Raw genomic sequence first — 15,523 nt, 5'->3', positions numbered from 1 at the left:
TGGCGTACTGTTGGCTTGGACAGATGGCTCAGTGTACCTTTATTTCACTTTAATTTTCATATATTGACAGTGCACTCTGCAGCCACGCTCACATTGTGTTATCACTGGCTCCTATCTGCAACCACCATACGGTACTGTACTGCAGCCTGGAGTGATCGATGAGAGCCGGTAGTATCACTATAAAAGCTAGGCTGCAGAGTGAACTGTCAATCAAGATATGAAAGTGCTCTGTATGCTAATTGATGGTGCAGAAGGGAGTACTGAGCTCTTGGCCACACCATGACTGCACCAAACCTCCTTATTTGCATACCAAATATTTTTGTTATGCCAACTAGACCAATAAAAGCTTTGTTACAGGTATGGTTTGTATATGTGCTAAGTCCCCAACATACCTGTATTAGTGGTTTCATTAGTTTGGAGGTGACAATCTCCCTTTAGCAAATAGTATTTACAGTACTTATACCATATAGTGACTAGGAACATGACACATGTTTTATCACTATGTATGTGAAGATTACTGGAAGTTATCAGCTATATTGGCTTTGTTGGATCAGCTATATTGGTTCAGTTTCACAACAAAAATAGATATATATATATATATAATTCTGGCAGGCTTATAATATATTTTGGATAGACAAGAGCTAAAATAGTTTGAAAAGACAACATTATATCCACAGTATTTATTCAATAGTAGAGAATGTATAGAGAAGAAAACTGAAAAAGGTGAAAATGAAATTAAGTCACCTAATGAACAATCGCTTATTGCAGCTGTATGATTTACAATAGATAACTGGGAGTGATAATGAGAAACAAGACAATGGACGTCTGCAGCAGAAATCCATCAATCTATTGATCCCTGAATATCTCATTGAAAACATGACTCTAAAGGCTTCTCCTCAAGTTAAAGATTGGGATATACTCATTCATTGCCTCTGCTCATGAAAGACGTAATTAAGCATTTTTTTTTACCTTTTTCCATTATGCATCAATTTCCTTTCGCTGCTATATCGTATGTGACAAATTGTAAATAAATTACACTTGTCCTATGTTTCCATTCTATGGTCTCTATGTTCTCGAACATGTCCTGAGATGAACGAAGCATCACATTACATCCTCTACAGTTGCTCAATTTACATCCTTTGTACTGCTATCTAGTATGATCAGATCATCTGAACTGGCTCCTGTAGGAATTCGGCATGCACTTGTGATTTTATTCTGTGTGGTGAAATTAATGCATTTACTATATTAGATATGTGTCTAAGATTGTGTCCACAGGATGCATGTATTGTCACAGCAGACCTCCAGGGCTTTTACACTATGGGGTACGAACGATATCGCTGGAGTGCTTTTTTTTTTTCATCATGTTAGTAACATCATGAAGACAATCCGCTTTGACGGGTCTCAGTTTAATTAAGCATAATTAGTTAATAACAAATGTACATACTGTTTAACATTAAGACATGCTATTTTATATATGTATCATATTATTAACTAAACTAACCTGGGCTGGGTACGTTTAGGGCACTTATATTGATATCTTTGCTACATTTGACAAATAACAGAAACAAATTCAGCATTTTTAAAGTAATGATCACATCATCAGTAGGTATTGGTACATGGACCCTTGCTGTCTCCCATCCAAGATTAGCTAAACCAACATTAAGCAAGCAGATAAGTAAAATCATGGCAGCACTCAATGTTATCTGCACCAAACTAACATGAGTGCAGAACAGGCGCTAATGTCAAAACAGGAACTGGAAACCATTGTAACGAAACACAGACATGCACTAGAAAAGATCTATTTAGAGGTTTAAGCCCATATCTACTTATTGCCATTTATGAAAAAAATTAGAATGTGGTCAGCTAGTCAGTAAGGAGCTGAGCACGTGGATTTAAATTATCCACAAAAATAAAGATGCTCCTTTGATATGACAAGCATTCTTTTTTCATATATATAATATATATAATTTTATATATATATATACATATATATACATATATATATATATATATATACACACATGTATCGATATATATATATGGATATATGTTTATTGTAAAAATTAATCTAATCTAATTATTATTATTATTATTTATTTATATAGCACCATTGATTCCATGGTGCTGTACATGAGAATGGGTTACATACCAAATACAGTAAGGAATAAACAATAACAGACTGGTACGGAGGGAACAGGACCCTGCCCTTGTGGGCTTACATTCTACAGGATGGCAATATCTAACAACTGATGTGTTGCATAATTTCTCTTTTATTATTTTTTTAATCTCGTTCTACGTTAAAAAGCCAAATACGGAAAAATGTTTGTTTTTTTTTAATACGAAAAAAAACCCCGATTCTTATTGAACTGATAAGAACCTATTTCATTGCACTGAAATGAATGTGGTTCTTTATTTCTCTTTTCTCTTTTAACAAAACATATGTACAAAAAACCACTACAATAAACGTCGCCTTACAATGCTATAAAATCCCTTTCTAGTGCCATACAGCTCATAGCACAATTTAATAAAACATGATTGCAATCTCCCAGCACTGACGACAGTAAGAAATGACCCTTGTGTGGGCAATTAAGGATAGAAGGAAATTCCACAGCTTTAGTGTTTCTTATACATATTAGCTTGAAGATCCGTATGGGAAATCCATTCGCAGTATTTGAAGGTATAGATTTTAGAATCAATCTCCAAACCATTCTGACAATCTGCTTCAGGTCAGGTAACTGTATAAATATTACCTACCGTACTTTTATCATTGAAAATATTTATTGATGCGGATACATAGGAAAAAAAAAGAACTGACATACGGAATGCTAATTACCACATCTGTATTTGATAGAATTGTATGTATGAATAGGGGTGGTGGTCTTTATTAAAGCAAATATCACATGTAAAGCGCTATGGAATAGATGGCGCTATAATAAGAAATAATAATAATATGCTCGTTACACTTAGCACTGTGAGAAAGGCTGAGAATATTGCAAATTAATAGGGAACATTTTTCTTTATCCATTAAATAATTAATCCCATCTAATAAATTAATCCATTAAATAAATAATCTAATTAAATAATTAAACCCAATCATATTTATATCATATATGCTATTGCTTATTATTACCTTTATATCCTATATTCTTCATGCATTGTTGCTGGACATTTATATGATATTCAACACCTCTTTCCACATATAGCACATAAATAATGATATTTTTATCATCTTTCCAATGCATCTTTCCGAAGCATATTGGAAGACAGTAAATATATATCAGCCTTTTACAGAGCTATATTCATCATGCTCTTTGTCATACTGTGATATATAAGCAGTCTTGCTCATTTTTATGGCTTTGTCACCATAGGTAGAGTTCAGTATCCTTTGTGAAGTGGAACAAATACCACATAATTGAGTTCCATTAGAAGAGACTCAAGTGAACAGGTATCTCTACATATTTACTAGTATATATACATGTGTTTTTATGAGATATAGCAAATTAGGTGCCATTACTTCTAGAAAGCCCATTAGGGCAATGATTCCAGTACTACATTATATGAAGACTCATTAGCATGGACAACCGGTAGAACTGCAGAATTATCAGTATAAGATCACTCACAATTAAAGATCTGAAAAGTATTGTAACAATTTGATGGCTCTTAATTGCAAGAAGTAAGTGCACCAACAAGTACCCACTCGACGTCACACCAAAAGAGGCTCACCAGATGAAATGCAGCCAAGTATTACAGAAACGACATTTCTAAGAGATTCAGGAGTATGCCAAAGATCACAGTTATAATTTTACTGCAGTAAAAAAATAGACAATGGGTCTACGCTTTTGTATGACGATGAGGGGAAATGTTTTAGGATTAGTGCTCCTGTCCTGTTCACTTCATCTCTAAATGGCGAACTAAAAGTACAATTTACATAAAGGTATTTTTTTTTTCAGCTTTCTATTTACTTTTCGAAATCAGAATATTTTATACCTAAAAAAAATTGACTTTTATGTAACGCACAATGTTTCCAGCAGTAATGGAATATCAAATACATATGCTTCACATACACGTCAGATGAATATGTATGGAGTGCTTATACTAAAAGGTTTTTTTTTTTTCCCTTCATCTTATCAGAGGACTATTAGGCCATTAGTGGCAAGAAAATTGTAATAGACACGACTGTGTCGGATAATACAAGCTAAAGAATAGACCACATCTGCAATACCTCTTATTAAAATCGATCCAGAAACAAAGCATCAAAATATGCAAATGTTTTCAGGAGGCATCCTCATTAGCATGTTGAGACAGGGATGCCATATAGAAATATATATGTATATGCAAATGTACATGCAGCACTGTATATGTAAATGATATGCAATGATCCAGTTTAGAATATTTTTTGATTTTTTTTCAGAAATGAAAGGCAGCGTAGATGCATGCTGTTTTCTTGTATTGTCTAAAGGGTAGAAAACCTTACATCACAGAAAGCAATCTATCTCCTGGCTTTTAGTGACAAATATAAATCACCTAAGTCTCGCTTGGTGGTTTATAAATGTCACCACAGTCCCTCTAATAAATTATAGCTTTTAATGCACACTTGGATGCACTTCACTTCATCAAACATATCCCTTGCACTACATCTATCTCTGCTTTTGTGATGGGTTTATGCACAGGAGCTAGGCTTTCTTCTTTTGTTGTTTTATTTTTACATATATTATTTGCATGATGTGTACAAACGCGAGGCACAAGCTCGGAAAGCAGCAAGAGCAACTACCTATCTGCACTGCTCCTTTCTCTATTTTATAATTTAATGATCTGGATTTTTTTTTAATGATGATCATATATTCTTTTCCCTACAGGCATCTATTTCCCAGAGTCAATTCTATCATTTATTCATAAGGGTATGTCTCAAGTACAAGGTAGCATTACCAGGCTGGCTTGACAGTACCTCCATACACATGAGCAGCATTTATAATTTATGAAATTTTCGGTGGTTGTGAGGGCTGAATAAACCTGAGGTCACATCTCTGGGAAAAGCAAAGCATGCCATTATACCAGATGAGGGATAACTGCATTTAAAATGAACCCCGTCGCTGCCAGGATGACGTGACGTTCATTGGAATGTGTTGGATTGCTTTGTTTTAGCACATTAGTAAAAAGCCATACGTATTCTTCTTCTACGCTGTGAATATATGCATACATTCAGCGCTAAGTCGTGCAAATCTACTTCCAGTCCCCTCCTACCCTCTTTATATCCCTCTCCCTAGCCTCTTGCTTGATTTTTAATCATTCTACAAAATCTTGTTAGGGCAGGTTAATGATTGACCTCGGAGAAAAGTACATGCCATTCATGGTTTCCTAGCAGATAGGGAGCCTGTGGAGGAGAGCAGAAAATAGGATTTAACTCCTGCTTTTGCAAGGAGAGTTGAAAATTGAGTTTCTCAAGGCATCCCTTATCCACGCCTAGTCTACCCACCCCCAAGTATTCTGAGGCTTTCTCTTCATTTGTCTCACAATTGCGCTACAATTTGGGGACGCCGTCCTGTGGTTGTGACTAATGTAGACTAGCAGTATTAGGATTTCTTGTGATGCCATACATTACTGCTTTTGTTATTCAAATGTTTCCTTTCTAAGGATTCTAGCAGGCATATTACCACCTTGAGCGTCAAACTAAAATGGGAAAACACCTGACTAGAACTCGGTGCATCAAGGTAGTTAAAAAAGGAGTATAAAAATAAAATCATTTGTTTAAATGAGAAACTTATTGGAAAATTTTACAATTTGCTTTAACAGTAACAAATACTCTAGTGTTCAACTAATAATAATGTGAAAATGTAACTATATATCTATATATATGTAACTATATATACCGCTATCTGCAGACCAGACATAACCTCAAGAGAAATGTGCTGTCTTCCAGGAGCAAAAATTAAAGATGTGTCTGACAGGATATCAAGACTCTTCAGACCTACAGATCACTACCCATTCCTGCTAATACATGTGGGGACAAATGACACCGCAAGAAAGGACCTGGAAACCATCTGCAGTGACTTTGAAGACTTAGGCAAGAAAGTGAAAGAATTGGGAGCGCAAGTGGTCTTCTCATCCATCCTCCCAGTGGATGGCCATGGAACAATGAGGTGGAATAAGATTCTACAGGTGAACAACTGGCTACGTCGATGGTGCCGTCAACAAGGATTTGGATTTCTGGATCACGGAATGAATTACCTATACGATGGACTACTTGCTAGAGATGGGGTGCACCTTACGAAGACTGGAAAACATGTATTTGGAAGTCGCCTTGCTACACTCATCAGAAGAGCTTTAAACTAGAACAAGGTGGGAAGGGAAGCAAAAGGCCAGAAAAAGCCATACAGCTGACAAATACTATTGAGATCTCTGCTACTGGAAGTGGAAAGGAAGAACAAAGACAAAACAATTTAAATAATAAAAATATGGGAGGAAGAGAAACCAATCACAAACTAAAATGTTTTTATACAAATGCACAAAGCATGGGCAACAAACAAGGAGAATTGGAACTACTAATGCAGGAAAAGGAATATGATGTCATTGGAATCACTGAAACTTGGTGGGACGATACACATGATTGGAATAAAAGGCTAAAAGGATACAACTTATTTGCAAGAAACAGACTTGATAAACGAGGAGGAGGTGTTGCATTGTATGTTAGAAAAGCGTATATCTGCACAGAGATTGAAGCTTCAGAGACTGGGAGTTCTGTGGAAACTGTTTGGGTAAGAATACAAGGAGAGAACAACGGAAAGGACACCATTGTAGGCATTTACTACAGGCCACCTGGGCAAGCTGAAGATATGGATGAACTCTTTATGTATCAAATGACCAAGTTCTCCAAAAAATATGACGTAGTGGTCATGGGAGATTTCAACTATCCAGACATTTGTTGGGAATCTCTCCCAAGTAAAACTAACAGGTCAAGCAAATTCTTATCGTCTCTTGCTGACAACTTTATCTTCCAAAAGGTAGGGGAGAAAACAAGGGGATCTGCTACTTTGGATCTAATCCTTATAAACAGGGAGGAAATGGTTGAGGAGGTAAAGGTGGCTGGGACCCTAGGAGGCAGCGATCATGCTATTATAGAATTTTGGATAACTAGAGGAGGAAGACATGTGAAGACTCAAACTTCAAGGTTAGATTTTAGAAAGGCAGATTTTAAGAGACTCAGAAAGAGAATAGGAGGGATCCAATGGCTGGATGTCCTTAAGGACAAAAATGTCCAGGAAGGATGGGAAATTTTTAAAAATGAGATTCTCAAAGCACAATCGTTAACAATCCCGAAAAGTAGGAAGAATGGGAAGCATTTAAGGAAACCAGGATGGATGAACACAGAACTTAAACACATGCTAAAAAGAAAGAAAGAAATGTTTATTAAATGGAAAGAGGGAGGCATATCTAAAGAAGATTATAATGCAGTCTGCAGATCCTGCAGGGCACGTATCAGGTTAGCTAAAGCTGACAATGAATTAAGGCTTGCAAGAGATGTCAAAAGCAATAAAAAAGGATTTTGGGGGTATGTCAAAAATAAAGCAAAGTCAAAGATGCTATAGGATTTTTACAGGATGAAAATGGAGAAATGGTAAGAGAGGATGTTGAGAAGGCCGAACTTTTTAATTCCTATTTTGCATCTGTTTTCTCTCAGAAAGAAAATGTAACATCAACTGATCTTCACTGTCCTTTTAAAGGAATAGAGGAATCCAAGTTATCTGTAAACAGAAAGATTGTGAGGGAATATTTAGCTAACATAAATGAGTTCAAGTCTCCAGGTCCAGATGAATTACACCCCAGAGTACTGAAGGAGATCGTAGAAGAAATTTTAGAACCACTCTCCATAATCTTTGAAAATTCTTGGAGAATAGGAGAAGTCCCAGAAGACTGGAGAAGAGCAAATGTTGTTCCTATCTTCAAAAAGGGGAAGAAGGTGGACCCAGGGAACTATAGGCCGGTGAGTCTGACTTCTATACCAGGAAAGATCTTTGAACAAATTATTAAACAACATGTATGTAAGTATATGGATAAGAATGAAGTGATTAACCAGAGTCAGCATGGGTTTGTAACTAACAAGTCATGTCAGACTAACTTAATTTCCTTCTATGACAGAATCACTGACTGGGTGGATCAGGGAAATGCTGTAGATATAGTATATCTTGACTTCAGCAAAGCATTTGACAAAGTATCTCACACCATCCTTATTGAAAAAATGACCAAGTATGCAATGGACCAGGCAACTGTTAGGTGGATTCATAACTGGCTTAGTGATCGGACTCAAAGGGTGGTTGTAAATGGCTTCACATCCAGCTGGATGAATGTCTCAAGTGGGGTACCACAGGGCTCCGTCCTGGGACCTGTATTGTTCAACATCTTTATCAATGATTTAGATGAAGGAATTGAGGGTAAACTGATTAAATTTGCTGATGACACAAAGCTAGGAGGGATAGCTAATACTAGAGAAGAGAGAGAGAGGATTCAAAAAGACCTAAATAAACTGGAGCAGTGGGCAGCAACCAACAGAATGGTTTTTAACAGGGAAAAATGCAAAGTACTACATCTGGGCAATAAAAATGAAAAAAGCATATACAGAATGGGAGGAATAGAGCTAAGCAACAGTACATGTGAAAAAGACTTAGGTATACTAATAGATCATAGACTGAACATGAGTCAACAGTGTGATGCAGCAGCAAAAAAGGCAAATACAATTCTGGGATGTATTAACAGAAGCATACAGTCTAGATCACGTGAAGTCATTATCGGTCTTTACTCCTCTTTGGTCAGACCTCATCTGGAATACTGTGTACAGTTTTGGGCACCACATTTTAAAAAAGACATAGACAAACTGGAGCAAGTTCAGAGAAGAGCGACCAGAATGGTGACTGGTCTGCAAACCATGTCCTATGAGGAACGGTTGCAGGATTTGGGAATGTTTAGCTTGCAAAAAAGAAGACTGAGAGGAGACTTAATAGCTGTCTACAAATATGTCAAGGGCTGTCACATTGTAGAAGGATCATCTTTATTCTCATTTGCACAAGGAAAGACTAGAAGCAATGGGATGAAACTAAATGGGAGGAGACACAGATTAGATATTAGAAAAAACTTTTTGACAGTTAGGGTGATTAATGAGTGGAACAGGCTGCCACGAGAGGTGGTGAGTTCCCCTTCAATGGATGTCTTCAAACAGAGGCTGGACAGACATCTGTCTGAGATGATCTAGTGAATCCTGCTTTGAGCAGGGGGTTGGACCAGATGACCCAGGAGGTCCCTTCCAACTCTACCATTCTATGATTCTATGATTCTATGATTCTATCTTCCATTAATGTAAGTTGTACTAACGAGTGTGAGCTCTGAATTAACTTTTGTGAATTAAAAACACATCCTGTTCATTCTATTGCTTAAGGGGGGTCTGAAACAAACATTTATTTTAACCCCTTTACGTTCTTGGATGTATAGGTACGTCCAAGGTCGTCCTCCCCCTCCAGTGCTGAGCCCGCATTTTTTCAGGCATATGACAGCTGATTTGATCAGCTGTCATGTGCCCCTAACAGCCGTGGGTGGAATCGCAATCCACCCACAAGTGTTAACATGTTAAATACCGCTGTCAAACTCTGACAGCGGCATTTAACTTGGCCGCGCCGGAAGCGCATCATAAGGCCCGCCCATCGGCGCCCGTCACATGATTGCGAGTCGCCAATTTGTTGGCATGACAACCCGGGGACTGCAGGAGACCTGTGTGGTTGTCATAGTTGATCTGCTATGAGTGCCGCACAGCGGTCGGTGCTCATAGCAGATGAGCATTTTTGTTACACATAGCAGGGTTGAAGCCCTGCTATGTGTAAGGCCACAGCCCCACTATCAATATTTGGTCAGTATTCAGTCAGAATTTTTTTTCAGGAGTGGGAGCCAAAACCATGGGTGGGTGACAATTGGTGCACTTGTTTCTATTATACCTTTTCTCTGATTGTTCCTCACCTGGTTTTGGCTCCCACTCCTGAGTAAAAATACCGCCCGAATACTGATCAAATACTGATAGTGGGACCGTGGCCTTACACAGGTGATCGGATGATCACAGCTTCAAGTCTCCCAAGGAGACTATTGAAGCATGTGAAAAGTGAAAAAAAAGTTTTTAAAAATATTAAAAAAATATAAAACTTCAAATCACCTCCTTTCGCCACATTCAAAATAAAACAATTAAAAATGTTTCAAAAAATACACATATTTGGTATTTCCGCGTTTAGAATCACCCGATCTATCAACATACAAAAATAATTAATCTGATTGGTAAACGGCATAACGAGAAAAAGAATCAAAATGGCAGAATTACGGTTTATTGGTCGCCGAAACATTGCATTGCATAGTATCAATAAAAAAGTCAGCTCGACGCGCAAAAAGTAAACCTTCACCGAGTGCCTTCCAAAAAATGGAGATGCTACCGGTCTCAGAAAATGGCGCCATTTTTATTTTTATTTTTTCAAACTTTGGATTTTTTTTCACCACTTAAATATAAAATAACCTACAAAATCATAATGACCTAGATAATCATACTGACAGAACAGTTTTAGCATTCAGTGAACGTGGTAAAAAAAAAAAAAAAAAACTTTTGTGGAATTGCACTTTTTTTGCAATTTCACTGCACTTGGATTTTTTTTCCCATTTTCCAGTACACGATATGGTAAAACCAATGGTGTTGTTCAAAAGTACAACTCGTCCTGCAAAAAAAAAAAAGCCATCACACGGCCATATTGATGGAAAAATAAAAAGTTATGGCTCTGGGAAGAAGGGGAGTAAAAAATGAAAACGCAAAAATGGAAAAACTGAAGGTCGTAAAGGGGTTAATTCTAAATATCTGGCTATTTAATGTCATAATCTAATCTCTTTTCTAATACACTTTAATTAAAAAGTGCCTATCCTTCCCTCACTACACTATCTAACAGTTTTATTTTTTTTCTTCTACTACTTCCTCTTTGATGATGCTTCGTTGGAGAATTCTCATTGCATGCTGGGATATTCAAATGAGTCAGGGGCAAAAACTACTGCAGCCTCTTCCCCCACCCTGAAATGAAGCATCATCAGTGAAATTCATTTCAGGGGCATGCGTCGGTTGTCAAATCTGGCGTATGCTCAGTAGGATCTTGTCATTGCGCATTATTCTTTTCAGTGCACAGTGACAATGCGCTCCCTCGCTGGCTCTGATGAGAAGTGATGAGCTGGCAAGAGAGCGCACTGTCAGTGTGCATTGTAAGGAGAGTACCCAGTGAACAGAGACCAGCCCCACAACCGAAAAAGATGTCTCTTGCACGCACATTGGCAACATTCAGACAATGCTTGATCTGGTAAGTGAGCACTGTCAATCAGAAGTGGAGGAAGGGCCCCAATATGCAAATGACAAGATGTAACAGTGTCTCTTGCCCACATCAAGGGTGCGCTTAAGCCTACTAATTTGCATATGAATTAAAAGTTATTTTCTCAGGCATTGTACCAGTAACAGGTACAGTGCTAGTATGATTGTTATAGGGGCTAAGTCCCCTACAATAGCACATTTAAAATGCATTTTGGATGTGACAGACTCCCTTTAAAGGGAATATGTAATCAGCAAATGACTGTTAAAATTAAGTTTTTATGTTAAATGTATTTTTACAATTGTTTGGTAAATGTTTATTTTCTAAATCCCAAACTTTATAAAAAAAAGAAATATATTCTGTAGTAATATTGCAATTTTCACACTGGCCACTGGGGCCTTTTTAGACTCATAGTAAGTGTTGTTTCAGGAAATCCACATCTACATTCACAGCAATGAGCAGGCTCAACTCATATTCTGCCTTTTATATTGAAACATTTAATTTGCATGAGCAAAAGTTATTATGAAGGGAGGGGACGCAGGGTCATCTGTTACATCACTCGTTGTGACTGGTGGATCTTGTGTTATCAGCGGTGTATAGAGGTAATACCTGCCAGTGTAATTCTGCCTCTGCTGATAAGAAGCCTTGCTGAAATCTCTTCTTGAAAGAACAGAAAGTATTACTCTAAAAAAATTCCCAGCTGCCAATTTAGTTTTTTTTATAAAAATCGGCATATGAAAAAATAACCTGCCAAAAATCTTTGAAAAATTCATATAGCACAAAAACCTGGTTTAAACAATGGTTAATTTTTTTCATCACAGATTCTGTTTAAGCCCTTATTATGGCCAAATAGTTTTGTGATTTTATATCTCGTACATAGAGATCAAAAACACTAATGCCCATGACTGTATTTTTTACAGACAGCTCTGTATGGCAAAGAGCTATAAGGCTTCCATAAAGGTGCATGAGTCCTCGCCTGTATGTCCTTATGCCTTGTTTTTTTTTGTTGAAGTTGTATGAATCTGAAAAATGTATGGAAGTGTTCTCTCCAGTATGTACAGAGTAAAGAATATTTCTATACATGAAAAATACAATGGAGTCTAAAGGAGCAGTATAGGCGGCGTTTAATGTTATACAGTCATTGTACCAATGTTGTTAAAGCCATAGTTAGAAACCTAAATCAAAAATGACCAAACTGTTTTATGTCATTTTTTTGTACTAATCAGTGCACTTTAGTTACGAATCTGTATAGTAGTATGATGGCTTATGTTTTTCCAGGAGTGCAATTGCTAAAAATATACAAAAAATTAAACATCTGGACATGTGAACTTTCAAGTAATCATCTATTTGAAACTAATCCAGTAAGCAAAAAATGGATCCTTTTCAAATGGGAGACAAAAAGATGGCTATTTAATGGATCTGTTTTCCATAGTCTTCAATGTTGAAAAAAAAATGGATTCAGTTGAAATCATTTTTTTTTCAGGGAACCAAAAAGTTTTGTCTGCACAACTTTTTTGTCAATGCATTGCTGCTAGTAGATTCGTTCTCATTGATGAATGCTAGACATGTGAACATAACGTAAGAAGCCTTTTGAAGCCATTTTAATGGTGTGCATTCCTGGAGACTAGAGGAAGTTTTAGGGTAGCTTCACACAAAGATTTTTTAGGATGCTTGAAACAGATCTGCTTCAAACTCCTCTTCAAAAACTGCTTTAAATACGCTTTGAATATTCTTACTATTCATTTCAATGGAAAATCTGCTCTGCTTTTCATGCGGTGAGCTTTTTTGAGAGTTTTTTTCTATTGAGGTTTTAAAAACCTCACTGTGGACAAAAAAAAGTGCCAGTGTATGTTCACACAAGGTCTTTTTCAGAGGAATTCCACCTAGAACACACCTGAAAAAGTCCTACATATATGTGGAATAATAAACATATAAACAGCAATGTCAAAACTTTTACTCTGCATATGTTCAGTCTGTTTCAGCACTTCAGGCTTCGAAAACTGTGAAGCGGCTAAAAGAAAAGACCTGTCCATTCTTCTGACGGATTCCGTTAGGAAGCTGCTTCTTACTTTATGCATAGTTACCATAAAAAAAGATGCTGGCAGCAAAGCTGCTGCAAAAGCGCCCAAAAAAAAAATATGACAAAAAAGACGCTTTAGGAAAATTCTGTGCTGATCTATGACAGCTTCAAAATGGGTGAACAGTGTTGAATAACTTTAGAGAAAGCAAGTTAAAAGCTTGACTGTATAGCTACAAGTAAAACTATTAGGCCTCATTCAGACATTCGAGTTGCACATACATCTTCTATCCGTGTTTTTCACAAATTCAACACATACCCATTATAATTTATGGTGCTATTCACATGTACGTGTTTTTTCACTGACTTTGTGTCTGTGCAAAACTCATGGAGACATTGGAAAAGATAGGAGAAGCTTTGTCATTTATTAATTTATTTATGCATATATAATAATAATAATCTTTATTTTTATATAGCGCTAATGTAGCGCCCCGAGGGTTCGGTCGCTACAGGGGTACTGCACCTCAGACCAGAGGTGTGATATCCCACTCCCGGGTAAGGATGGTGTGTGGACCGGGACTCAGTTAGCTGCATGCATCACCCACACCCCATTTCCGGGGGACAGCTCAACGGTGCTCCCATTAGTACAGTAATGCAGGCACGACAGATCATGTCCCTGTCTGGAGCGGGGAGGGGGGAGTAAAACTCTGTGATGTAGGAGCAGGAGGGGACGGTTTCTGGGCATAGGTAGGAGCCCATTGGTTGCAAGTCACCTGGGCTCATACACTGAGAGGGAGGTATAAGAGGTGGGCACCATCTTAGAAGGAGAGTTCAGTCGTGCAGAGAAGGAGTGCAGTCTGTGAGGAGAGGCTCTGCAGGAGCTCTGCTCCAGGGCCAGGCCTAGAGTAGAGGCCGGGGCCCGAGAGAAGAGAGGAGAACAGAAAGGAAAGTAAGAAGGAACAGAACACCAAGAGAGGCCCAGAGACACAAAGGCAGAAGGAACCCTAAGGACCCAGGAGATTACGGGTGACGGGTTGGCAGAACAGGGTACCGGATCCCAAGTTGGTGGAGGTGACTAATCCTTAACCAAGAACCGGTGGTCGTGATCATTTACTGGTGCGACCCCTCACTACACCTACTAGGAAGGCACACCACATAGGGTCAGGGAAGTGGATACCCAGTCCTCCCAGGAGAAGACCCGAGGCAGCTGGACTGAAGTAGTGTCGCTGGTGGGGCACGGCTGATGAAAGGAGAGAAGGGAGTCCTGTGCCACACTCCGGAATTGCCTGGGGGTTGATCGAGCCCCCTGCCTGGTGGACGCAGCACGGCTCAGGCGGTCCTACCTGTGCACAAGTGACCTGGATGAGAACTGTGAGTAAAGAACCTGAACTGCAACACCTTGTCTCTGTGCTTTCTCACCGCGTCAGCACTACTAGTACTGGGACGGCCCGCACCACAACCACCATCATCACTCTACACTGCCCTGAGGCTATACTCCTCCTGTGGGGAGTTGTACTACACTCTGCTGCACCCACAACACCAGCAACAGCGGTCTGTCCTGCAGCTGCGGTTCATCCCGACCGCAATCCACAGGTGGCGTAGTCGGACATTTAATCTTAAAAACCACATAAATAGACTGCCACTGGTTTGACCACCCTGAGCTACGGGACTGGGTCGCCGCCGTGGTGACTACAACCCCCAGCATCCACAAAAAGGCCCGGTTCCGGGTTCCCCACGTGGCCCAGGGGGCGAGTCACTAACATATTCCGCAGCGCTTTACATACATTATCGTCGCTGTCCCCATCGGGGCTCACAATCTGCATTGTATGAAAAACACTGATGACACTGATGGTAAAAATGGACACACGGACCAAAGCCTGATGACACAAGGATCCAAAACATTGATGACACCGTTACCATTTTTAAAGTACATGTTTAAACACAACCATGTGAATGAGGGCTTAGAAAGAGGGTGAATTTAATCTCGCTGTAATGGCTCACGCACACCACCGTATTTTCCATCCAAGTGCGATCCGACAAAACATCAGATCGCACACAGACCGCTGTTATTCTATGGGGCTGAGAAATTGTCCAATTTTTTCAACGGACCGAGTTGGTTCGATGAAAAAATTTGCAGCATGTC

This window comes from Phyllobates terribilis, unplaced genomic scaffold (genome assembly GCF_046119375.1).
Source record: "Phyllobates terribilis strain yellow unplaced genomic scaffold, ASM4611937v1 Scaffold_4__5_contigs__length_816908805, whole genome shotgun sequence".
NCBI lineage: Eukaryota > Metazoa > Chordata > Amphibia > Anura > Dendrobatidae > Phyllobates > Phyllobates terribilis.
This window is presented reverse-complemented; position numbering follows the sequence as displayed.